General features: G+C 46.1%; 1 protein-coding gene, 1 long non-coding RNA gene and 1 pseudogene across 2 annotated transcripts in view; 2 read left to right on the top strand and 1 right to left on the bottom strand.

The window, feature by feature from the left end:
* LOC135391164 (uncharacterized) overlaps nucleotides 1-2,844 on the top strand; it is a 6,052-nt gene extending 3,208 nt beyond the window's left edge. Inside the window, exons 2-3 of the long non-coding RNA XR_010421884.1 lie at nucleotides 301-448; nucleotides 2,097-2,844. This is a non-coding gene — a long non-coding RNA (uncharacterized LOC135391164). The remainder of the gene's footprint in view (nucleotides 1-300; nucleotides 449-2,096) is intronic.
* Nucleotides 2,845-2,910: 66 nt separating this feature from the next.
* Nucleotides 2,911-16,898, bottom strand: LOC135391030 (deubiquitinating protein VCPIP1-like; annotated as a pseudogene).
* Nucleotides 16,899-23,800: 6,902 nt separating this feature from the next.
* Nucleotides 23,801-25,856, top strand: part of LOC135391165 (GTP-binding protein Di-Ras2-like) — a 63,645-nt gene continuing 61,589 nt past the window's right edge. Inside the window, exon 1 of the mRNA XM_064621291.1 lies at nucleotides 23,801-23,996. The gene's annotated coding sequence lies outside the window, so the exon portion shown is untranslated. The remainder of the gene's footprint in view (nucleotides 23,997-25,856) is intronic.

The following is a 25,856-nucleotide window of genomic DNA, read 5'->3' on the forward strand; positions in this document are numbered from 1 at the left end:
GGAGATGAGGCAATGCGCAGGCTTTCTCTATCTAGATGGTGTTGCCACAGCGCCGAAAATTGAAGTTGGCTAGTTGCGGTGCGTTGGCGAAGTGGCTTTGCGCAGAGCGCGGGCAAGGCGTACACGCATATGTGAACAAACCTAAAACGTTCCGTCTCCAGGCAACTATGTCCCCCCGTTTCAAACGTCTTGCAGAATGGATTTCATATTCGCACGCTCAAAAATGCCCTCCTTTGCCACAATGAAGAAAAGACGCATTGTACTTGCATGTTTGCTGCGTCCCATCCGATGGCACTCCAGAAACCATAGGGTCAGGAAAATGCAGTCAACATGACTGTCACATCGCCTCAAGTGGAGAGCACAAGCAAACCCGCGAGCGACGTGAACACCACCATTCATCGGACTGTAGCCCTGTCCGAGAATGTAGACGGTGGGAGGAGGTTCAATGGTGAGTCGGCAAGAAGAAGCAAAAAAGAAACTTGCTGATAAGTCATGCCGAAAGTAGTAACAGGCCAAAGAGAAAGGGGGCGCTGTATACAGTAATTACCCACGAAAAAAATTCAAGGGACCGTGCGACACCTAAAGGGGGCGCGCTGCTCCGTCGCGACAGCGCCGCCAGTGGCGGTCTTGGACGTATCCGACGTGATACCACGCCGCCCGTTCTATGCATTCTCAAGTGGAATCGTAGCTTTCGTGGCGACCGCCGTAACTAGAAGGGCTAATTTTCGAAGTGCAAATAATGTGGGACATTTCTGGGGCGCGAACGAAGAGAATGGAGACAAACTGCACAGAAGCAACCACTTTATTTATAATGCACCTAACAGTACGGAAGGAGAACAGCCACTCGCGTCTGTCCGGTCAAAACACCTGTAAGTGATACGTCGAGAGGATGGTTATTTGACTCCTCACAGAATCCTGGCTTGCTAGCGAGGGCTATATACGTGTATTCCTCTGACTCCAGCCATTTGTAATATCATGTTTTTGACTGAGTCTTGTATTCCTTTCGTCGTCTTTGCATACACATAGCTTCGTCACTGAAATTTACATCGTGCGTCCGTTTTATTCATACAAATAAACGCGTGGGGTCACAACTTATTGCCTGAACTTGTACTGCAGTTTTTCCAGTATCTTAGGATACAATAACGCTAAAGAGATCCTCAAAGTGTATGAGTTTTTACCTAGGCTACCGCCGTAGGCTTGCGGGACGACAGCTGTGAAATGGTCGGTGAGTAAATACTAAACCTTTTGGACAACGTAGAACTTCTGTTCTCACTGTGATACTCGTCATACCGGGAGCAATATCGGCTCTGGGCACTGGCGTTGAAACACCTCAATCATTATCTCGAAATAGGTTGCCGTTTGGTCGGTGCATTTGACGGTGATACAGTATTCAGCGGCGTTTCAACGTCACGAAAGTGGAAACTGTAAATCATTGATCATTTTGCAGGTCCTCATTCAGTTTCATTGAAACTAGAACAAAAGAAATAGAATCTACTCGCTCAGGTTGTGCACACCTCATGCAATGGCCGAACGCGCGTCACAAACGCTATTCGCTGCGAGTCTAGTGACCTCGGTGGTATTGGAAGCGTACAAATCACGAGAAATGAAGCATCTGGACCCAAATGAAGAGTTCTTTTAGGTGCTGGCACAGTTAGCGATGCTGTGGCAAAAAAAGATGCCCACACTTCACATGTAAACAAAGCTGGCTACCCGGCGGCTATCACGCAAGGTACTTTCTCCGGAGGCCGCATCGTGGCGCCACCAGTTTGTCGCACAGTCCCTTATAACTCTGGTTGTTTTGGGACACATATCTTAAGAGCCTCAAGTTGGGACGGGGCTCATACCCTCTCATTACCCTTTCCACCATTGTCATAAATCGTAGCCAACACATTCGGAAGACATGAACAGCGAGTTGACATTTTTGTTGCAATTTATGTTATGTTGTTTTACCACCTAACATATTAGGTAACCAAACAGCAAAGATAAATACTAAAACAGAGTCTCCCTCACTGATGATGCTGATGTCGTGGATGTTCTTGCGTCGCGAATGAGTGACCTATCTGAGAGTAACGACTCGTCCAACTTTGTTTCCATAGTTCACGGAGCAGACAAAGAGGCCAACCCAATACTGCTATCCATTCTAGTCATCAGTGTAACACTCGTCATCATCTTGACATTAATCTACCTCATCAAGAAAAGTCAGTCTGTCAGTCAGAGACGTCACCTAGGCTTTGAACAGATTGCTTCGTCTGGAAGGGAGGCTACAACCACCTTTATACGACGAAGTTGTCAAGACATCTCTGTGGTCACGACACCTTGCAGGACGCAACATCGACACTGATCCTCCACCTTCGTACGAAGAAGCGCGCGAGTACTACATTTCCGACCTCACTGAACATTTCCAACAAAACCCCTCCTGCAGCGATTTCAGGAAATAGAACTGGAACGAGGTGTACCGAGGCTTTTGGACGGGAATACAGTCAAAGTGGAGTCAGTGAAAGGGTATCGGCTCAGGCTTCCTGTGCGGATGTTCGTTTAAGAACAAACAGTTTGGAAACGTTTGTTTGGAGGTGATTTTCCTGACATGTAACGCACTGAAAAGCTGAACTGCTCCCATAGACTTTGCCCCCTGGGCGAAATGCAGTGAGTGAACTGGAGGCTCAAGGCAACTGAATGACTGTACACTTCATCAAGATATTGCATAAGTTCTGCCTTATCACGTGGAGGCATCTTTGTGTCGACAACTGCGAACTATAATGTGACATTGATGCTAATAGCAACATAAAATGTGGAGACCACATAAAAAAAAGAAAAAAGTTACTACCTTCATATCACAAAAACGTCTCTGTGTAACGTGGTTACTTATTATTTGAGCATGCAGTGAGCACAAACACTCATCCAACACGAAAGCAAAACCACCATCAACAGTTTAATGTCCCGAGAGCTGAATATGTAGCATTTTACAGTGCTGCAGCTGTGTGACCCCACATATAAATACCCATTTGGCAATTCACAACTTCTCTGTACAAAAAAAGTGATCCCTAGACAGCCTGCAAACAAATGCAGCTAAGCAAATGCTGAAGTGAATCTTGGATACCAAACGTACACAGATTTTCCTACTGTTCGTACCTGTTCATAACTTCACTAAAGATGCTCACCGATTACTTCACCAATTTCCATGTGACTGCACAGGGCAGGTTTGCATGATCCTTCTCCCAAATGAGAACCGCACATAGCAACGTATTTGAGTGTTATATCTGATATTTTTACATTATATATTTAATGTGACATGTGTAATAGTACCAAAGCAAAAGATCACAAGCAAGTACCAGCACCACAGCCACCTGACTTTACAACTCCGATGCACTAAAGAAGAGAAATGCTTCTTCACCCACTCTCCCCACAAAACATGCTTAAAGTGCCGCTACGGACTCGGAAATCAACATTAATTTTATTTAGTCCACGAAAAGATGGTCCCCCAGAAGTTTCGATGACTGCAGAACCGGGTGACGTAATGTGTTGCCCACAAATTGCAGTGATGTCACGTTCCCGAAAGAGAGAGAGAGCTCGTCTCCAAGAAACGACGCTGGAGTCTCCCTTCCGTGCGCCTCACCATCTCGCAAGATGGCCAGCTCATCGACGACTGACGGATTGGTGTGGCTCGGAAGCACGCTCGGAAGACGCGAAGGGCAACTGTGTTGCCAGGTGAGAGCCGGGCGCTCTGTCGGAACGTAACATAACGTCACGGATCGCAAAAATAAGAATTAATTTTCTCCAACTTTTGCATTACGTAGGGATAAAATATTTTGCAGGAATGTAATGCGAGACAAGAAGATTTCAGTAGCATAACTTTGGTAGGGTTATGAAGACAGAGATTTAGTCCGTAGTGGCACCTTAACTGTACCACGGCACAATACTTGGAGTTAAATTTTTTGACAAGATGTACATGCGTTCTCAAAATAGCACTCTGCAGGGGCGGTCTCCTTAGTTAATCACTAAGAAAACTTTCTGCCCGTAAAGAGAGAGATGGAATTATGGGAAAGAAAAACCCAATTCTTAACTCTTATACGCAACAAAGGAGGACGGTAAAATAGTTGTCCTTATTTTTTATTTTTTTAACAACTTGAATGCCCCATCAACACCCAAGCGATGTTGAGCAAGGACATCTAATATTGATGTAAGCAGCACGCCAATTTATGAAAAGGGTCGGGTTACGTTCAGGTAGGTGTGCACTTTCGAGCTTCCTGCACAATAAGTGAAATACTATACTGTGCACTAAACAGCTGTGTCAAGTATTTTGCAACCCACAACACTAAAACACAGAAAATAAGGGCGACCTTTTCCAATGCATGTCTCCACCCAACATTTGAAACGGCTGACACCCAATTAAAGAGAACAGAAAGCATCATTAGGTAAACTTATCACAACTGCAATCTACCTCGTGTTTGAGCATCTTGGGTTCCACATCCCCACGTGTTTTTTTTCCCCCACAAACCGGAATACACAGTCGGACATCAGTGCGTGTTCGACGTCCTAGTCCATCTCCATTCGTTCGAAAAAACTGTGCTCGTCGTTCTTGCTGTCCTGGAAATCTGGTCGTGTGCGCCTTCTCTGCTGCTCTTGGTGTGCCTGTGTATTATTTGGGCTCATGAACACTGGCTACAGAGTACAGACAAATAATCCAAATGCTAGACATACAACTGTTTTATCTTAGAGGTACAGTGAAGCCTGAGTGATATGATCTTGGAAGACACTATTTCATAGGTCAGACAAGGTTTGTCAATACGAACCATCGGAACCATCGAAAGTCTCAATTGATTGAAAGTCTCAAGTATTGATTTCCAGTTTTTCCTTTCTCTTTTATTTCTTTTTTTTTTTGTGTGGAACTGACTTGAAAAGTGATCTACAAGAACTTAAATTTGCGAGGCATGGGCGTACTGAGAAGGGGGCAAGGGGGGCCATGGCCCCTCCCTGGAGCCCCAAGGTCACTTGCGAAAATTGTGCGCTCTTTAGTCATGGGTCGTCATAGTTATTCTCTGATGTCACAATATTAACCTCTGAGCACCTGCACGTTTAGCAGCATCCGTTTCCAGGAAAAGAGTTGTGTGTGTGTGTAGGGGGGGGGGGGGTGTTGCACACTTTGCCACCACCACCCCCTCACACACACACACAGCAGGGAGATTTTGTCCAAATTTTACCCCCCGATTTTCAAGAAAAACATAAGACCCGAAAACGCAGGGCCCTATTTATGCATACCACCACGTGCAATTTACTCCCCAACTTTAAATTCACTAACACAATGGAAAGTCAGTGGATAGTACACTTCGTTGCATCCTTCCAAAGTTAACTGTTAGCACAAACTGTAAACATATTTTTATTCGCAATATATTAACGGGTATTTAATTTTGCGATTACAGGGCTGTTTCTTTTCGTGGGGTAAATGTCAAGCTGTGTATCGTGGGTACAATTTTTTGCGATTTTTTAGCAGTCAGGAAATTTGCGAAAATTAATACGGCACGAATAAAAATACTGGTTTACAGCGCCTACGTGACCACCAGATGGTATGGCTCGAGCTTTCCTTTTATGCACCTACATCCGACTTCCTACAATGTTACGATTCTTGTCTGTGTCAGCAAACCTTACATTTTCCCACTGAATGAGTGGCATAGACTGGAGTAAATAAACGTACAGGCACAAATAAAAGAGGCATGCCAACTGTCGTACACGCATCGCCTACCTCAGTTTCCTGGGAAGAACCACACGCAGAAGCCACATCATGTAACCTATCTAGTAGCACGCTTGCCGAAGGTTCCGACTGTTCAGGCTCCGATAGCGGTGCAAGCACTGTGAACCCGGGACCCATGCGTAATGTCTTCTTTGGTGGCAACGCATCTTGCGCAGCCTTTTTAGCATCTTGGGCACCATTCTCCTTCTCGTGGTGACTACCGGTACTGCCTACCTGACCTGCAGCGACTTTGGCTTCAATGTCTTTGCTGACAGCAAAGTGGCCGTGCGGCTCGAGACACAAGTCTAGCCGATCGTGAGCAACGCTGTATGTAAATACCTATGAAGAAAGGGCCGCTTGTATGCCTTTCGGAGTCAGTGTGGCTGCACTTCAATGTTATACCTTGTCAGGAATGAGAGGCAGGTGACAGTGCTTTCCGTCGACCAGCCCTATGTCTCGTTTCATCTGTTCGTAGAAGAGGCCGCCATGGAAGAAGAGGGTCGGGTTGCTCTGGGCGTACCCCCACACAGTTTGGCCATTACGCTTTATGTGGCTCAGCATGGCTCGTAGTCTGGCTTCTAAGGTGTCTTGTTCTGCACCTATTGCAGAAGGTCACTCGTCCACCAAGCCTAATGCTTATGCAATCACGAGTACAGCTATCAAGTGCCAGCATGCGTTTCGACTGGCAGAGTATGAAACTGCAAATAGAGCGATAATTCGAAAGGAGCGATTTTTGTTATAACGAGCCTTACTGTAATGAGTACTATGCACCTCCAAAGCTGCCTTTTTTTTTTAAAGGATTGAACATGGCAGTGATAATACGTAATACATTTTGGCAACGAGATCTACTGACGTTTATGAAACAAACTGCTACATCAATAAAAAAAGAACAGACAGTTCGGATTCATTTAAGGAGGCTGTCAAATCCGTAAATACCTGATGGTTCCTGAAGTGCGTGATCTGTTGAGATGTCTTTTCTCACTTCCACTATGATCTGTCACCGTGACTGAGCGGCAGAGGGGAATCGGGGCTGTCAGGGCTCTTTAATTCACGCTGGGGAAACCCCCACTTGAGCTGCTGCCTGGCCTTGCTGATTCCAAACATTCCCTCTATCCATGTCTGAACTTCAGACATGGTAACACCTGAAGCGCCCAAGTCCAACTGTCCCTGTTTTTACCAGAACACAGGTTAGCAAATGAAGAACTGTACGATATGGGCTTCACCTGGTGGCCATCAGATGTGACAACCCGAACAAAGTTTGGCCTCACTGCAGTGGCTGCGGCTGTGGCACCTGGAGACGCTGTATTTAGAGCGGTTGAAACCAATTTTTCGGGAGATGTCTCGTGATTGGATGTTGCCCCCTTCAATGAGCAAACCGAATAAGAATGAGAGTGTCTGGCATTCACATACACCTCGGTTGTGAACGGAGTGAGGAAGATCGTGACTTACACAGCAGAGAAACATTTCGGAGCATGTTGAACAATCGGACAAACTACATAGCAATACAACTTAATTTATTGGGCCAAAGAAAGGTGTCTGTTGAATGAACGTTAAAACGCCCTTATGTAACTGAAAATGCTCAACTCACTATGCATCTCTCAAGCTTCCTCCTCTCCCCTCTACTGTGACATATATCATTGGATTGTATATCATAACCATATCTTTTGTCATACCATATACCGTTGGTGACACGTGTGATATCATTGGTTAGGTTCCAAATCCTACAAAGGGCTAGAAAAAATCTATCCTTTTGGCAACAAATTTTCCTCAAAAGCGTTTCTAGGACTTTAAGGCCTAGCTCACACTTCCGTAAAGAGAGAAGCGCTTACCCTCTCAGGAGAAGCATGGGGTTTCCGTCTAAAAACTCCAGCAGCGTCTATCCTGTCCAAAAGTCTCCTTTCTGTATCACTGACTCCCAGTTCTTCCTTGTGCAAAGTCTGCAACAAACGCAAAGGTAAGTGCATTAAGTAGCTGCATGGGAGAAATAATATAGTTGAAATGAAAAACTATGCATAATACAGTAATCACAGAATATGCTTCAGAAAGTAAACAGTCAAATGAATGGAACAAAGAGTAGACCCTGGCAACAGTGGTAATATACATACTCAGTTGTGAATGTTGTTATAAACAGTAACAAATTGGGAATTTGGATGCTCAAAAGTGCACAGAAGAACATGCTTGGCTTTAGAAATTAGGAGTATGTAACCTAATTAACAAAAGATGATGTCACTGTAAAGCTGATCGATGAACAGTTGTCTTTAACGTAAAACCAGATCTGCAACTACATGAATGGTAATCAGGATAGCAATGAAGCTGCAGAATATCGATATCATGAAGAGAAGACATTTTTTTCTTTTTCATGCAGTCTGTATTCCAGAAATACATACCAGCAAGAACATATGAACTGTGCACTGAAAAACTGAACACAATAACACATTGCACTTCACTACATACAGTAAAACCCGAGGATAGCGATATCGCGTATAACGATGTCCCTCGTAAAACGATGGTTCATGATTTTACCATCAAAATATACATTGTTTCTATGGGGAAACGACCCGCGTACAGCGATGGAAAGTGCGGTTCCGAGTACTCATATAACGATGTTGGACGCTGTCCCTTGCGCATAACCTCGCGCAATTTTCGCCACGATAAGATACAGTAGAATCTCGATTATACAAATCTCACGGGGTAGCGGAAAAAAATTCGTATCGTCCGAAATTCACATCAAAAGAATTAAACCAAAATAAAAATTGAGGCAAGAAAATAGACAGCGACTGTTCATTTTCCAATACTGTCACTGAGAGAGGTAGGTGGTAACGCTTTTATGTCTCCGTATTTGGCCAATGCTGCTCAAATTCGCGAGATGATTCAAAAGGCTCTAGCACGTGCTTTCCACCCGCAAGTCGCGCGACAGGGTTCTAAAGCGAGCTTCTCCTAAAGCACGCACGCGTTAGGTGAAGCCGACTTGCGGAATGGTGACGTGTAGTGTTGCCAGAAGTTGTTCTGATATGTTCCCTGGTTCCCTCCACGAGTTCTAATCGCTGTTCTCACAAGCCACTGCAATGTCACACAGCTTCAAGTTTTTTTTTAGCATCTGTTTCTTTTTTCTTTTGCTACACGCGGGGCGGCGCGCGACTTTTCGGGGACGCGCTATTTAGGTCAGCCCTCGTTTAACGATGTACCCCGTATAACGATGGAATTCGCGATTGCCGTCAATATCGTTATACGCGGGTTTCACTGTACAACTGAACTTGGTACAAACTTTTGTCCTGTGCTATTCACCTTGTATCCCTTGATGATGAACTTACACGGAGATGCACCTGAACCTTCAGTTCCTGCACCACACTCTAGTGGCTTGTCTTCTTCCATGTCATCGGGCACCCTTGTCTGCTCCAAGATCTGGTCGACAACGCGCTGCAGCAGTCGCTCAATGCCAAACACACCTACCAGACAAAATCATAACCCACTGTAAGCACAGAGAATACCAACATGAGTCACGAAAAATCAATACATGCTTTATAATAAATGACACACCTGGGAAATGTTTGTTTACAACCTCAGCTGCAACAGTGTACACGTTACTGTTGAGAGAAGGGTCGCTCTCGTGCTGAAACCAGGCTGCAGTTTCTTTACGACCTTATTGTTCCATTCTAGCGTCAAAGTGAGCCTAGGTTGCAAACATGGGTAATGTGTCTCAATGGGTCTATACATCTTTTCTTCTTCAGAGACGCATAACATGCACATATTTATACGTGGACTAACTGTTGCGGAAGTGTGTCGTATTCCTTTCCGTCCCAGTAGTGCTTAAATCCGCAGCTGCAATAATTGGAATTTGAAGGCGTCCGCGTTCTGTCTCCGTTCTTCAGTTCCAGAGAACCGTCACCTCTGAGTCGCCGGACCTGTGCACTACAACGGGACGAGACCATTGTTGGAATTATTCCTGCGATGCACTGAATAAAATGTATAATATAAATGGTATGAAAAAACAAGTCTCACCTCTGACACCAAGCACAACGATCAAGTGTGTCTTTAGAGAGAACTGGGATGAGTTCATCCTTTTCTTGGTTGTACCAGCAAGTAACTCCTTTAAATTAAGGAGATGTAGGTTAAACGGTTGGAGGTTCCATGCATAGCGCACAGTATTTCCATTCCAGCACAATACTTTATTTAAAATTATGATATATTGTAAAGCAAACCCATCCGTACTTAGAACATGCTGCATACACTATGCACGTGCCCTATGTCACATGACCACATTCTCACACGCTCGCTTAGAGGGGCCATAAAGTTACATCGTCGTGTAAAAAGTCGCCGTCATAAAGCGCATAGTCCTTGATGTTCAAGTCCTCTATGCCATTCTCCCCACAACATGTGAGGCGCATCACGTCGTTGCAGAGTTCATCACAGCCACTGAACTCATCTGCTGGCTCCGGTATGGCAACGGAAGACGGGAAACCCGCATCAACAAAACAGTTCATGATAGATGCTTGATGAACTTGCTGCCAGGCCTTTGATAAGTGCCACCTTCCGCTCCTAAGTCAGGTACTTGCATGTGCGTTGTTCAGCCATCACGTCAGAGGCCGGTGAAGAACGAAACGAAACTGAGACCGAGACACTCAGATGAATGCAGAGGAGGAGGAGGAGGAGGAGGAGTGACATTGGGTGGAAAGGGGAGTGCGGTCTGCCTGCAACAGCTGGCAGCATGTTGCAAGGATGATGCAAGATTGAGTAACTAGGACTGAAATGCTTTGAGCTTGACCTAGCCTGGGGCTGAAGAATACTCGTTATCAGCAGTAGGTACGGTGACCTACCGGTGATGGAATTTCGGGATATCCGTACTAGGGAAAAAAAAAAGCTTCAACCTGAAAGGGTCCAAATACATAGGAAGCACTGGGACAAGGATCTAGACACAAAAAAATTCGAGATAACCGATATTTCGAGATAAGCGAGTTCGAGTTAACGAGGGTTTACTGGAATTAAGAGAGATTAAATGAAATGAAATATTGAATTCAAGATTACTTCAGGTAGCCTGCAGTTACCTTTGGTAATTGAAGGGTAATTGAAAGTAATTGAGGCTAACTAAATGGACTTGCATATAGTAATTGAAAGTGTCAAAGTGTAAGTGAAGTATAGACCAATAGGTGGACAACCGGAAGTCAAGTATAGACGGGAAGTGGACAACGGCAAGTCAGGTTAGACCGGAAGTAGACATCCGGAAGTCAAGTATAGACCAGAAAAGGTGCTTAATGCAAACACATTTCTCTCGCATTTACCGTTAAATCGGCACTGAATTTTTTTATCAGCGCATTTTGCTGTGGATGCATACAATCATTCTATTGGCCTAAGATTTACTTTACACTCCCTTTAAGACCACCAGATCAGTATCAAAGTATGCTTAAACATAAACATCATCAAGCTGAAAGTTACATGCATACTCTACATGTGATGTGATCAGCAAAGGACAGCGCAATCAGTTTTCTGCTACACTATGAAGACAGAAACAATGCCATTCCCCACTTGTATGTGGCGAGACAAATATGGCCAACACATTTGGCTGTGGGAGTAGCCACACGAAAGATGTCCCTTACAACTTTCCTTGCAAGCACATAAAAATTGTTATCTATATGCTCGGATGTTCTTACCATGCTTCCTGAAAGGGTAGAGCTTCTCAGGTAGCAGACCTCCGTGATTTCGCACAGCTTGTTCATAAAGCAGGCCACCTGGGTGGAACCATTCCGGTAGAACGTGATGTTCACAGACAGCATCGCAGGTCAAACAACGGTAAAGACGTCTGTCCTGCAAAGCCTTCTGTGTTGCCATTACTACTACGGACGGTCCGATGCCCACGAGCCCTGCAACATTGAAACATGGGTCTGAAAGGTACTGCATTGGGGTAGTGTATCATTTTAGTTCTGTCAATTACTTCTGTACTAGCAATGTCAGCTCACCAGTCCTCTTATAAATATAATGATGAACATCTGTCACAACTGTTGGGTGGACGCCGTACTTTTCGAAGAAAACTTCGTCCATGGCGGTCGTGAGGCGGCGAATATAGCCCTCTGAAAGGTTGTTGTCACCACCAATAATGCAGCAGCCATTAGAGTCGAAGTCTATGTACACGTCCACCAGGCTCTGCGGAACACCCCACGCCTTTGGCAGCAGTGAACGAGGTAGCTGAGGCAGTTTGTCACCTGTGTAGAAACAAATGCAATAAACGGGCGAGTTTGCGGTGGAGGTCGAAGTTGTGAACCATATTACTGAGAAGATTTGAGGAGCGGGAAGTGGTCTTTTCTAGTCATGTTGTGAGGTGCGTTGCTCTAGGTGTCGAGTTTGATCGTGGACTCTCGCGGTGAACCGTCGGGTGTTTGCGAAATGCAATGGCACTCGTAATAATGCCGCTAATAATATCTCACTCCTAATGATACCTAATGCTAGGCTTTTAATAAGGGCCAGCAAAAAAAAAAAAAAGAAGGAAAAGGGAGGGGGGGGGGGGGGGCTGAGCAAATTACTTTCGGCTTCTTTAAATGAGCGACATGTGACATGTCGCAATGAATTGCATGTTGCATGTCGACATGAATTTGCAAACCATCTTTCTACACATCAATTGTGCACACGTGTCCCTGCACACGTGCAGTTTTGCTACTTGAACCCAAACCACATTGAGTGCAACCTTATAACATTCAACAACATAACAACAACATAACCACCAAGCATGGAATTCAAACCTGTTCGCACTCCAACAAGTGGTATGTAGTGATTCCTGCCCGGTGAACTCCAAGAGAGACAAAGAGGCGGGTTGCATCGATTCCGTTGCCCTCCACGACATCTCTGAGGATCTACGAGGCTTGGCAAGAAGAGCGCAGCGTAATCTCCGAGGCTACGCATGCCAGCAACAGAGTCCAAAAGGATGATGGGCCTCCTCAGCACATTGGCGAGGCAGAAGACGTGGATATTCCGTAGCCCCAAGGGTTCACCTTCCGGTGGGAAGAACTCTGGATCACATTCGGCAATGATGGCATCCCATTCTTGCTCATCAACGAAGTCTTTTAAGAGGTCCTGAGTACGAAACCACAGGAACGTGTCATTTCTTGTGCAAGCACGTGCATCGCTTATCGGTTCACATTTGGGTTACAAGACCCACCTTGTGTTAGGTACATAACTGAAAGCGAGCAAAACTGCAGGAAAAGGGTACTACTGCAGGCATGTCACACCGTGTGTCACCGTGTCACCGTATCTAGGAATTCATTCAACATCACATCATGTCACTTACTCACAGCCTGTCGCATCAGCATCAACATCACACCACTTCAATTACAAAGCCCATCATTGTAGTTTAACTTTAAAACTAGTCACTTGGCTTCAACTTCAGCACCACATCATATCGTAGCCTTTTACTCAACGTCACATTCAACAACACACGTCCATGATGTGATGTCGAATGATGTGCGTGATGAGCAAATTTGCCAACATAGGTGTCACACAGCTCAGGCGGCACCTATGCGACCATGCTCGCTGCACAGAACCCATATGCTGCTCAAAAGCATCCATGATCTAGGGCAATGGTTCTTAACTTGTGCTACTAGATGGTACCCATGATCGTATCAGCATAACAAGGAACCTACTAGTACCGTAATACACACTGTACTACCCTACCAAACATTATGACAGCACACACCCTAATGCAGAAAAGCGTAAGGTGAGCTTGATGCTATCACGTTTCAGGAACCACAGTTCCGCAGAACCCCTGTTTCATGGCCGCTGGTAATAATATAGGCCACATTATAATATGTTACTATTGTGCAACTTGACTAGGAAGCAGGATGACAATTATTTTCCACCTGCTTATCACACTTCATGTAATGTTTTCACAGTGGCAATCCAAGCTAACCTCTTTGGTGGAGAGCGGTTTGGTTGGGTGGGGGTATGAGCCATGAATAAATGGACCCACTTTAACAAGTCCGCTCTCTCCAGGAATCTGGCCTCGCTCAAAGGCTATGCGTACTGCTTGGACCTCTCACCAATTCTGGCAGTGACTGCCCTAGATCTTAACTTTCGGCCGTCATCATCCCTTCATCTGTTATCATGTCATCTCATCTCATCCTGGCTACAGTCGTGACGCAGCTCACATAGGTGTGGCCAACAACGGCAAGCTGGTTTTCGTCACCACCACCACCCACTTTAACAAAAACATGCGAGTTATGCATTACAATCATACTATGGGGGAATACGGAATCATAATTCTACGAGTACGTTATGTAAAAACACTTGCTTCAGGAAGGGTTCCAAGGGAACTTTGCAAGGGGGAGGAGGATTTCACCCTCATTTCCCTATCCCAAATGCATCACCAAAGGTACGGTTCCCGGGGTGTTGAACACCCTAAACCCCCCCTGACTACGCCACTGATCGGAAGTCCTTCACCATAGGGTGGCAAGCTGAAGTTCAAAATACTGATACATTAAAAACGTTCTGTATATACAGAAGGAAAAGAAAAACATAGGAAAGTGGCACATGCTGCATGCAGTGCAGAACGACTCGAAATATGATGAAAAAGTTTTACGTTACAGCGTTCGTTAAAGTTTTTAAATATATATATAATACATTTTTAAATATTTTTTTAAGACAATGGCTCGTATTTCTCTATGTGACACCAGGTACAGGCATATTTTGGTCTGAAATGTATTTCATGTCAGAGCATTACTTTCACTAATCAAAATTCATTCAAACAAACATGCAAATACTGCAAGAATCTGCCTTAAGAGAGAGAGTGTACAGTCAAACTCCTTTATAGCGAACACCTTTTTAACGAAAATACCACTACAGCAAATTTTTTTTGCGGTCCCGCTGGGGCCTATAGGTCCAATAATGGACATCCTTTTTAACGAAAATACCTTTACTGCGAATTTTTTTTGCTGTCCCCCGAGTATGTCGAGGGGGGGGGGTGCGAGGTGCAAAAAGAGGGTTTCCCCCAAAGCCCCAGGAGAAAGGGGACGGTCGCAGCCCTTGCCACCATTTTCCAACGCACCCGCTGAAACGTGAATGCATTTAGTATGTCAAAAGCATGCTACTACAGCTTAACACTCTGCAGCCCATGACAACCGAGTTATTTGGGACAAGTTTAACGCAAGTCGCAGATCACCGTCACCAACACCGCGCAACCGAGCAACCACGGCACACTCTCACCTTATACTTTGACAGGTGCTCCTGAAGGTGTCGTTTCAAGTTACATCGCAACGGATGCCAAAACAGCTCCCTCCCCACCAACGCGCGCGACACTGCGTGCACCAAACAATGTCCGTCGCCGTCTACGTGCACAGGAAGCAGGCGGTCCTCGCCGTCGTTGTACGCCTTCACGAGCGCTAGTGTACCCCTCAGGTATGTCGCACTCCCCGAGATGTCCCGTCCGTAGCCGGCTACATCCACCATTTCTGGGTCAATACGGAAGGCTCGGTCACACAGAACGCCACAGTCAAACACTGCACTGCTACCAAGTTCCAGGAGCGGACGAGCTTTGCCCGTCCTTTTGTCCATGCCGTAGCTCGTGAGGAGAGGGGAGACCAGTTTGCAATGGTAGTTTGAAAGGCCACGGACTTTGACAGTGTCTTCCCCATGCTTAGGCACTATGTTTCCTGGGGAAAAACAAGAAGGTATAGCATGGCACAGCTTTGACAAGGTCACAAGTTGCATAAGCGGTACGGTTGTGCGAACAGCCATTTTCGAAGTGGCTACAAAATGAATAGATGAACCTGAAGCAAATAGGAAGCGAATATTTAAATAGACAAACAAATTTTCGAGGCAAATAGTCATATAACTGAACCATATACACATGGAGAATATATATCGATGTACAGCATATATACGTTATTGTAGATGTCTGGTCAAGCACAACTATTGCTTATGCCGCCCACATACGTCGTATACGCAGACGAATGTCTGGATGAATCGGCACTCACTTTGCTGTATACCTTCTGTATTCTGCTGTCTTTTAGGGATTACATGTGCAGCTTCGGAATTATTCGAATATATTCGGTTTGAAAGACATTCACCCAATCTGAACTTCGAACATAGAATCCCCCGTACACTCACTTATATTCACGTCGGTAGGCAAAAAGTCTGAATATTCGCACAGCCTAGTGAGGAGGTCTGCATCCCCACGCTAAGTGCTTTGTTCACAGCGAAAAAGCAACTCACCTATGAGGATTTTTCTAATGAGAGAATGGAAGGCTACTCCAGGATTGGACACCTCCTCGACGTTACGAAGGGCCGAGCGGTCGTGCCGCTGTCCACAGTGTGGACACTCCACACTCAGGTCGTAAGATGGAAAAAAGAGCCGGTTGCAGCATGCTTCGTCAGGGCATGTCGCACTCAACACTCTGGGTTGTGCTGGTTCCTTTGTAGCCATTCTTCCTTAATGGCTCTGAACTGTGAGCACAGGGTATGACATAAATGAAAGTAATAAAACAGCTAGGTTGTCACGTTGTGTGGCAAAATATTTGTGGGCTGTTGCAACGTACAAATGAACATGTAATAAACAAACGTAACCAACGTAACGCCACAATGTTGAGGCAGAGCGTCGTCTGCAATGACGCAACGCCAAATGTTACCAGCACTAGCGATATCCATACTCATGTTTACGAAGACAGTGTGTGCATTGACCTTCGTTCTTGAGACAACACATCGTATCAAATATACAAACAAACCGAAGAAATAATGAAATTGGTGGTGATCGATTTCCTCTTAAAGGCTTCATACGCCACAAACAGCTTTGCTCCGCTAACAGCATCAGCTGTTGACGGAGCGAGGTGTACATAACGCGTAACATAAGGCTTAAGAAACGTAAGGAAATCGCCTCGTATTCAGCGCTTATGTTAGCACTTCTTCCCAACAAACAGCGGCGGGCCAATAAACAAAGGACTTCGTGGCGCAACTCAATGAAGAAAAAAATACGCCACTGTTACAGATTGAAGTGACGCCATGAAGCAGATGAATCAATTTGCAGCGTTGCAATTAGGCATGTTGTTAAAAGTTGATGGTGTTTCAAGGCATCGTTGCAAGTTGCTCACCCGTGACTGAGCACAAGTTGGTGCAAGGATAGATTATCTGGAGCCACATGAAACGGATGTGTTTTTCCGGGCTCTAGAACTCCCCTCTCACATCATGAAAACAATCCGGAGCGCCACACATCGGCGGTCGCATTTCCCTGTGGCAGACAACAAAAACTTAACAAGGTACGGCGCGCACAGTCAGATTATTTCTTCGACAACAGCAAAATAAACTTCAAATGCTTTAATAAGCTTCTTTTAACATCGTTGTTCTCATTCTTGTTCAACAGTGGTTCATACCTGTGGCCACCGTGCCAGTCGCGTAGCCAGGATAAAAAAGGGGGGGATGGGGGGCGGATGCGGTCTTTAGTACAGTTACGTTTAACAGGTTTGAAGACAGTCACCTGAAAGCGAAATTAAAAGCTCCTTGCCCGAGCTGCACATTGATGAAAGGGAGGGGGGGGGGGGGTATCCATATCAAACTTTTTTCGGGGGTGAGGGATCTCGACGAATCACTGTTGTCGAAGAATGTCGATCTTTCATCTCATTTATTTATTTATTTTCCTCACAGTTACTTACGGATTGCCTATGTGCTCCATGAAGCGACTTGCCTACGGTTCTGTATACTTTCTGCCAGAGCACGGTTGAGCCATTTTGTACGAATGTGTATGTGAAGTAACATCTGAAGACGCTCTTGGAAAACTTGTCTCAACCGGATATACCTTGTGTGCAGTTACATTTACTATACCCTGACCCCAAGTCGGACAGGACATCAGACTTCAGTAAAAAAGAAAAAAAAAAGGAGAAAAACGTCACACATAAATGGAATATGGAGATTCCAGTTTAGTGCGAGATGTGCCATTAGACTTTATATCTTTTACAGGGGAAATGATGTGCTGTCAGAACACTAGATTAGCTAATGGAATATCATAGATTTTACAAGACAGTAAATATTCTGCGGTGCGTTTCCATCTTGGCAAGGCGAATTTCTGTGAGGACCGGAAGCGACTATAGGCTTTTAGTCTTCCAGGGGAATATGCGCCGAACCAGTGGCGTAGCCCATTATCGACCCCCCCCCCTCAATATCGTATCTTTGATAGTAAACTTGGGAGAGAGAAACAAGGGGAGTCCTTCTCCCCAATGTAAAGTCCCCATACAACCCCTCCGGAAATATTTTTCCGTGGCTACGAATGTGCTCTGAACGATAGCTTGAAATCGTAACAGTTCCTGTAGAGCACGCTCACAGAGGAGAACGAAATACGGTGGTCTATCGCAGGAGCTCGAGGTGAGCCGGTCTGCCAAAATGGCGGCTGCGCGCAGAACCATTCCTTAGCGTCCAAAACGTACAACTATGCGTCCAGGGACCTGCGAGATCATCGACCTCAAGGATCTGCGCGTTACGCCGCAGTCCTTGCGCCTGCGCAAGATCATCATCGTAGTGTCCATATGCTACATCCTCATCTTTACGCCATTTCTCGTCTATGTGGTGTGCGACTACAGTATGTCCGATATCAAGTCTCTAGACACGATGGCTGTCTCCAATAAGACCATGGCGTGTCCGAAGGAACCAGAGAAGCGTCCTGGCCGCCGGCTCTTCAAGCCGCGCAAGAACATACAACTTCAGGTCCAAACACCGACACACAAGTCTACTGCAGCGGCACCTAACAAGTACGAAATTCTGGAAAGAGTTCGACAGTCCGAAGACGTCACAGCAAAGGTTTTCGATGTTCCGACTGGTGGTACGGTGGAGAACACGGATGGGCCGTTTACTATCTTAGTACCGCGGGCTCATAAGGTAGATCTGCACGTTGGGAGGACTCCAAGTGCGAGCGAAATGAGGAAGTTCGTGAACATTCAAAGGCGAAACAGACAGCTGTTCGCTAACCTGCCTGTGAAGCTGGCACGTCAAGAAGGTGCAGTGTCGAACGTTACGAACTGGGTTCCCAGAAAAGTCGACGAACAAAGTGTAACTGGAGAACAACTCAGTACTACGGAGAGTAAAACCACCGTGAAAGCCACGCGTGTACGCAACCTCGATCTTCTACCAGCACGTCGGAGGTTTGACCGTCTTCATCCTGTTCATCTGCCACAGAACACCACGTTCGAAGATATTCGGAAGATCAAAGCCGAAAGGCTAAAGAGAAGGCTCATGAAGTATAGGAGCAGAGCGAAACTAAACGAGAATCCCCGCATGGGCAACACGGGTCGGATTGACATTGGGTACCAGGAGTGGGAGAAAAACCGGATTCCGGAGCAACTGTTCGGCGAACAGCGACGCGGCCGAAGAAAACCCAACGAAGACAGCAACGAAGTCATGTCGCTTTCAGAGTTCTTTAATAATCGCTGGGCGTCGCTCAAGACCAACCTAAAACCCAGACGTCGAGGCAGGAACGAAAATTTGAGAGGGCAACCGGAGCACAGGCGTCAGCTCATAGTCGACTACCTAAAATCTGTCGTAAATGACAGCGCTGACCGAAGTCAGATGGCTAAGGTACGAGAGTTTCCCGTTGACTTGGCACCAGAAGACTGGCCTCGAAAGGGCGAGATGACGACTACATGGACCACAAGGGCTAGGTACCACGACTTCATGCACTCATACCTCAAGCCCAGGGGGAAGGACTGGGACTTCTACGTCCCGTTGAAGTCGGACGAAGAGAAGACCTGGGAAGACGATATGCGCGAGAAGGCCTTCTACTCTCCGCAACCATTGAGCGATCTTCCGTGGAGTGAAGCAGACATGCCGGTGGTGCTGACTTCTAGAGCTGAGGAGGGGGGAGAAAAGTCGAGCGAAAATATTTTTGCCGACACCAATGGTACCTCTGGTATCAATGACGGGATCTTCGTCAAGGGTGCTGGGGAAAAGAAGGAAGGACGTAGTACCGACGACACAAGTCGCCCAACAGTCGCTGGAAGCGTACCGAGGGGTACTAAGGGAAGCGTAGCAAGACAAGACAAGACCCGTTCGACTGTAGGTAGCGGTACTGGTGGCATCGATGTAGAAGAATCGTCAACATCAGGGATCACCGAGACTGCACGTTTTCGTGCATATCCAAGTATTAGAACTGGCATGATCGCTGGATCAGCTTTGGGACAAAATACCAGTTCTGGTACCCAGAGAGCGCTATCGGAGTTGATGCTATCTGCAAATGACACTGTCACTGTAGTGCAGAAAGGAGGAATGTCAACCGAATCAGTAACTGGTGCTGACCCTGCATCGCTCGTTAATGGCACAAATGAAGCAATACTCCTGAATGACAAAAGCCCAGCCTTAGACGTGAATAGCACAGACCTAGCCTTGCCTGTGAACACCACAAGCCCAACAGTGAATGGTACAAACGCAACTTACGTTGTCAGCAGCACAAGCTCCATGCCAGGAACGAATGTTTCAGACGCAACGTATGTCAATGGTACAAGAGTACGTGGGAAGGGCCTGCTCGCGAATGGTGATATCCCCATATCATATTCCCCTTCAGCTGCCGAGGCTACCTTTAGTATTTCAAGTGGAGCCGCAGATGACCAGGTTGTGACGAATGTGTCGGGCAATGAAACACGCGAAACTTTGGCAACGCAAGCAATGGTCAGAAGGTCTACCGGAGAGAATGTCACATATGAACATGCTTTCGATTCCAGTGCTGCAGTGAACGCTTCTGGTCACGTTGTTGTTCTCGAATCTTCTACCCAGGCTGTGAACACAAGTAACGGAGCAAACTTAGACAGTACAGACGTTACCAAAATCAAATATTCGACTACAGTAGACGTACCAATGACTGCTAGTAACCTCGGCACTGCACCTCAACGAGTGAGCAACGAAAGCGCGGCTGCATCATTGATTCCAGCTAGCGAGCTGAGCGGTATTAATCAAGGGCGGAAAGGCAAACTTGCATCCGAACAGAAGAATGTGCTGAATCTAGACACACTCGAGGTTTCTGTAAAGGGCGGTCGACCAGATCTTAATTCTAACGCAACTTCGCTGAAAACCGAATCAAACTCCAAGGCACAAACACAGGCTACACGCCCCAGTCCGGTAAACCTAGTACAAAATGCGAAGACAACTGAAACGACTAAACGCTTATTAACTACAGGGTTGAGAACGAACGGGAACACCACAACTAGTCACAAGGTTATTACGGCAGTGACAGGGAAACCAACGAAGACCCACTTGTCAAAAAAGCCGTCAAAGAGTCGTGGTAGACTGAACGCAGAGAAGAGCGATTCTTCTCCGGTGGCTGAAGCTTCCGAGGCCTCCATCTCAACTGCTCCTACAACTCAGGAAGAATTGAGCTCATTCTCACTACATGAGTCACGCAGTTCGGCGACAGCGCACAAGACAAAGGGCCCTTATTCCATCAAGTCCCTTGCTTCAGAGGTCCCAGTGACAGTTATCCCGACCGGACATATCATGGACAAAGATACTCCCGAAATAGCGAGAAAGACAGCTCGATCTACAACAGAAAGAATATTATCTACAGAGACAGAGCGAACAAGTACGCTAACGAATGAAGCGACGCAATCCCCTCAGTCTTCTGGAATCACTAGAAGCCCGAAGGACTCTCAGTCGAGTACAGCGTCTGGCAGTACCGTTGTACGCAAAACAACTAAGCATTCTCTCAACATAACTCCGCTCAGCGACACTGGCGAGGAGGACAACGAATTCCGTTTTCCAGTCCGACGAATCAACAGAGTAACAAAAACATCGCAGGCACCGCGACAGGTGGGCATTTTTGATCTGTTCGCCAGAGCAGGCTCCAAGCATGGTTCGCATCGTCGTCGCAAGACGGCAGAGCATTCGACAACGGTTTCCTCCGGACTAGCGAAGCCGGTTGAAATGACGCTGTTCGGTGGGGGATTTTACGCGAGGACAGTTGATGCTGTCAGGATATCCGTCCGTCGAGGAAAGAAGATATTGCGGGATTAAAATTCGTGCTGACGAATTGCACAAGAGTGTGGTCTTCTTGAGAAACGCTCAAGAATAATGGGTACAGTGCGCGTGTAACGTATGTTTGTCTTTTGACAGGACACGTCATCTGCGTATAAATAACAGAATTGTGTTTGGTTATGTAATGAAGGTTCCGTGTTCGAGAATTAAGTATACACATTTCTGCTTGGTAGAAAAATATGCAATCTTCCAGGATTCGAACCTGCGTAGTGACGCGAATGTGTCTTACTTAGATACCATAGAATGCCATTACGTACATAGATGATGATTGGTTAAATAAGCGGTGGGTGGGGTTTTGGTCGCGAGATACTTCGCACATCGTTTGCTTGCGTATATAAGTCGCCGCCCTTAGATATACAAGAACGCGACCTTACAGCCTGTTACGTTCGATTAGTCAGACCGCATTAAACTGTACGGAAACAACGCAAGTAAAAACTCTCGCAAAGTTCACACACAAAATGCCGCAGTGCATGGCCAGGTAAACATCCCCACCATGTGCCGAGCGTTGCTCGCAGTTCAAACCGCGCCCTTTTAAAGCGCACTTCACTGCATAAATTGTTCTATTGAGGCGAAGCACGCTTTACAGGAGCCAACGCGTTGAATGCAATCTCATTAGAAACGCGCCACGTGCGAATGTCTGCAACGCTGACAGTCAGAAATAAGCTTCTGTCTGATCACAAACTGCGCGCTCTGTGCTCGACGTATATCTTTTCGAACAACAGATTCTAACTACGTACATGCTATGCGATTCGTAACGAGCTACACATAAAATGCTCCAATGTATTATCTACGGCAATCTAGCACTCGTCCTATTTATAGAACCCTAGGCTCCCCCAGTAGGCATTAGAGCCGGAATCACACGGAGTTCTGCCAGGCTAGCTCGATAAACAGAAGAACATCGTACAAACACAACGTAGAACAACGCCAGCAAAAAGGCCGACTTTGTGTATCGCTCCCCGAAACGGTCCTGCACATATGTCTGAATGGGTAAGGTTTCACGCACATAGAATTGTGAGGAAAAAACGCAAGTAAATAGCGAACACTCTTTCCCTCGCGATCGATGTTGACTGCAGCGTACGGCAGCAGCCGCGCGGTTGCCACGGCAACCAGGTACTGACGTCATTCGCTCGAGAAAGAAGGAACACCAATCAAAAAGCGGGTACGCGAATGGGCAGGGTAGTGTGGCACGGATGAAACGGCAGGGAAGCAGGCGTGCTGCTGGCGACGGACTTTCATGCTTCCAACCCTGAGGTTGGGGAAAATTGGACGAACACGAAAACGTCGTGTTTGTCTACGGGAGTGCGTGCCGACAGTGTTGACGTCCGCATGGAGATACGGGGTTGCGTGCCAGCCATTGTGGGGCAGGTTGTTCTGTGTTTGTTGTTTAACTTCAGTGTACTGTTAGAAATTTTATGTTTGTAACTGTACCTGATTTTCAATGTGGAGCTACGTTAATCTGTTAATGAGTGGGCAGTTGTTCCAGCCTTAACGCAGTGAGACGGGGTACCAATGAGAGAAAACAACAACAACAACATCAGTGTGATTTACAAACTATCGCATCAGTTATGAAACCACGGATTGAGAGTGGTAAACAGGGGCAAAGTATAAAAAAAGGAGAGAGGGACAGAGAGAGAGAGGAATCGAAGGAGCATGAAGCAGGCGCTGGAACAGAAACATCTCGAACGTCGCTATGTTACCCTGCATCACCTTGCCTTCCCTGCAACGCATAAGTCTAATTAACGCACTTCACGCATGTCAAGCCCGGTAGTGTCATACTCCCTAACTACTTCATAAAACCCGACCTTGAGCCGACACCTAGTTACCGACATCCACACACACTTTCACTCACCCTCTAAAACACCGCAACAACTTCAGAAACTTCCTCATCTATGAACTTTAACATTTCAGCTCTCAGACGTCACAACATGAAACACATCCTCCCGTCATAGCTGCCAAGCTCTGCATCTAATTTACCCCATTGGAAAACACCTCCCCCCCCTCCAAAAAAAGAAAAAGAAAAAAACTCCGCCATCGAATCCCCTCCTCCTCCTCCTTCCATTGAGCTTGAAAATCTCGACCCCAGAGCGCCAAGAACGCTCAGTCGATGCGGCCTCGAAGCCCGAGGACGCCCGACAGGAGCTTCCTAGAAACAGAAAGACACTTATTTCCACCTTGAGTCGACTTTGTCAAGTTGTGACTGTCGTTAACATGTCCTCGTTAACTGGACCAATCGCGAGTTGCTTCAACTGACTGTGAAACAGGCTTCGCCGCCGACCAAGTGCGTCATACTGACGTGAGTACGGTGTGTGCTTCATAGGTGTGTCTATGCTAGCGTAAATGAGTTGAAACTCGATACCGCGGCTGGCCGATTGTTAAGGTGATTGCGTGCTGAAGATGTTTTGATCCGTGTTGAGCGTTGTCATGGCGACACGTAGGTTGAGCAGACACAATGACATGTACGTCGTACTAAGCGAATCCTCCATTGCAGACGGGGAAAGGGAATATATGGCAACCTTGTAGATATATCCGTACTTCTGCTCCGGGGATAGGTGTGATATTAGGTAGGCGTAGTATGCGGAAGTGTCCGTTAGCGGATGCGTTGGAGTCGTGGTCGCTCGTATTTGACATCTTAATGACAGTATTGACGACGTAGGATGACAATTTACTGTCATGCAGGGAGGGGGCAACCCCCCTCCTCGGTTTGCAACATCGCACCTCCTCAAGTTTCTGAGATTGCACAATACAGCTCGGCCACCGATGCACGAACCCAAACTATATATCCATATACATATACCTACCCCCCCCCCACCCCCGGAGGCTCAGCCCCCCCCCCCCCACCCCCGAGGTGGATTTCTGGGGAAATTACCGTTGTCATGTGCTGATATTGACAATGGTAGTTGATGGTAGTTGCGCAACACATGCATAATACTGCGCCTGTTTGTCATTTGTTGGGGATGGGAAACGTGACGCTTACTAGAGTGTATTGCCATGTTTCATCTTTTCATAGTTACCTTGTACCAGTATTTCGTGAGTACGGAGCCGCCTTCTTATTAGATTCTGCGTGCCGTGTTGATGGATCTTATTTACTCTTCAAGCAAATATCTTTTTGTCAACCCTTCTCTCACATTCGCCGAATTCATAAGCTAAGCGTGTTGGCGCGCAAAAGGAGCAAAAGTCAGAATCGTTACTCGCGACGCGAGATTACGCCAGTACGACGTAAGCCCATATTGCAGTTTCTAAAGTTAGCTGCCGTCGCAGACTTGGAAGTCACTAATGCGCGGAGCTTAGGCACGGTTGCTGGAGATGAAATTTCAGATGTCCTACTCAGACGCCGACATGGTGTTACGAAAACACTCTAAAATTTCCTTTGCAACGCTGAGGAAGCAGAAACTTGCGACAGCGGCACGACGCTCTAAGGATGAATATTCCGTGACGTCATTAATGGGGATGACATTATCAAAGCAGCAGGTGTGTCCATATAGATATTTTGGAGTATCTTTATATATTTATGTAGATGTATGTAGGGTTTATGTAGATAGGCTTATGTAGCTATTCCTATATAAACTTGTCGAACTGTAGCGACATCTTTTAATAACTTGTCATAATTTGTCTACACTGAAAGAGGCAGTGAATCAAAATCCCCGTCGTACGCACATATAGCTTATTATGGTTGACTGACAACGGTGCTAAGTTAAGTGTCATCTGTAGGATGATTCACTGCAAATTTCAGGTGGCGTAGAAAATGGTCCTTGTCGAACCTTTCGAATAGACCGTCTCATTTGATCACGGCACGAAAGATTCAGAACAATTACTTGTTAATGTACAAGGAACGTCATAAAAAATATTTGAAAAAACGACTTAGAGCAGACTATAGACTGCCGAACAGTGTCGTTGATAGTTCCGGAGGACTGCGCATCACCAGAACCACGCCAATAAAAAATGCTTAATGACAAATCATGGTAATATCTAGAGATGGGACGAATCCAGAATTTTCCGAATCCAAATCCGAATCCAAGGAAGGTTCTGCGTATCTACGAATCTTTCGAATCTCGAATCTTTCGAATCCTATCTTTAAAAAAAAGTTTAAAAAGCCAGGGAAAGCAAACACTTCTACTGAAAAGTGTTTCGAAGCAGAATTTAATGTCTTTGTTTA

Source organism: Ornithodoros turicata, chromosome 4 (assembly GCF_037126465.1).
Source record: "Ornithodoros turicata isolate Travis chromosome 4, ASM3712646v1, whole genome shotgun sequence".
Lineage (NCBI taxonomy): Eukaryota > Metazoa > Arthropoda > Arachnida > Ixodida > Argasidae > Ornithodoros > Ornithodoros turicata.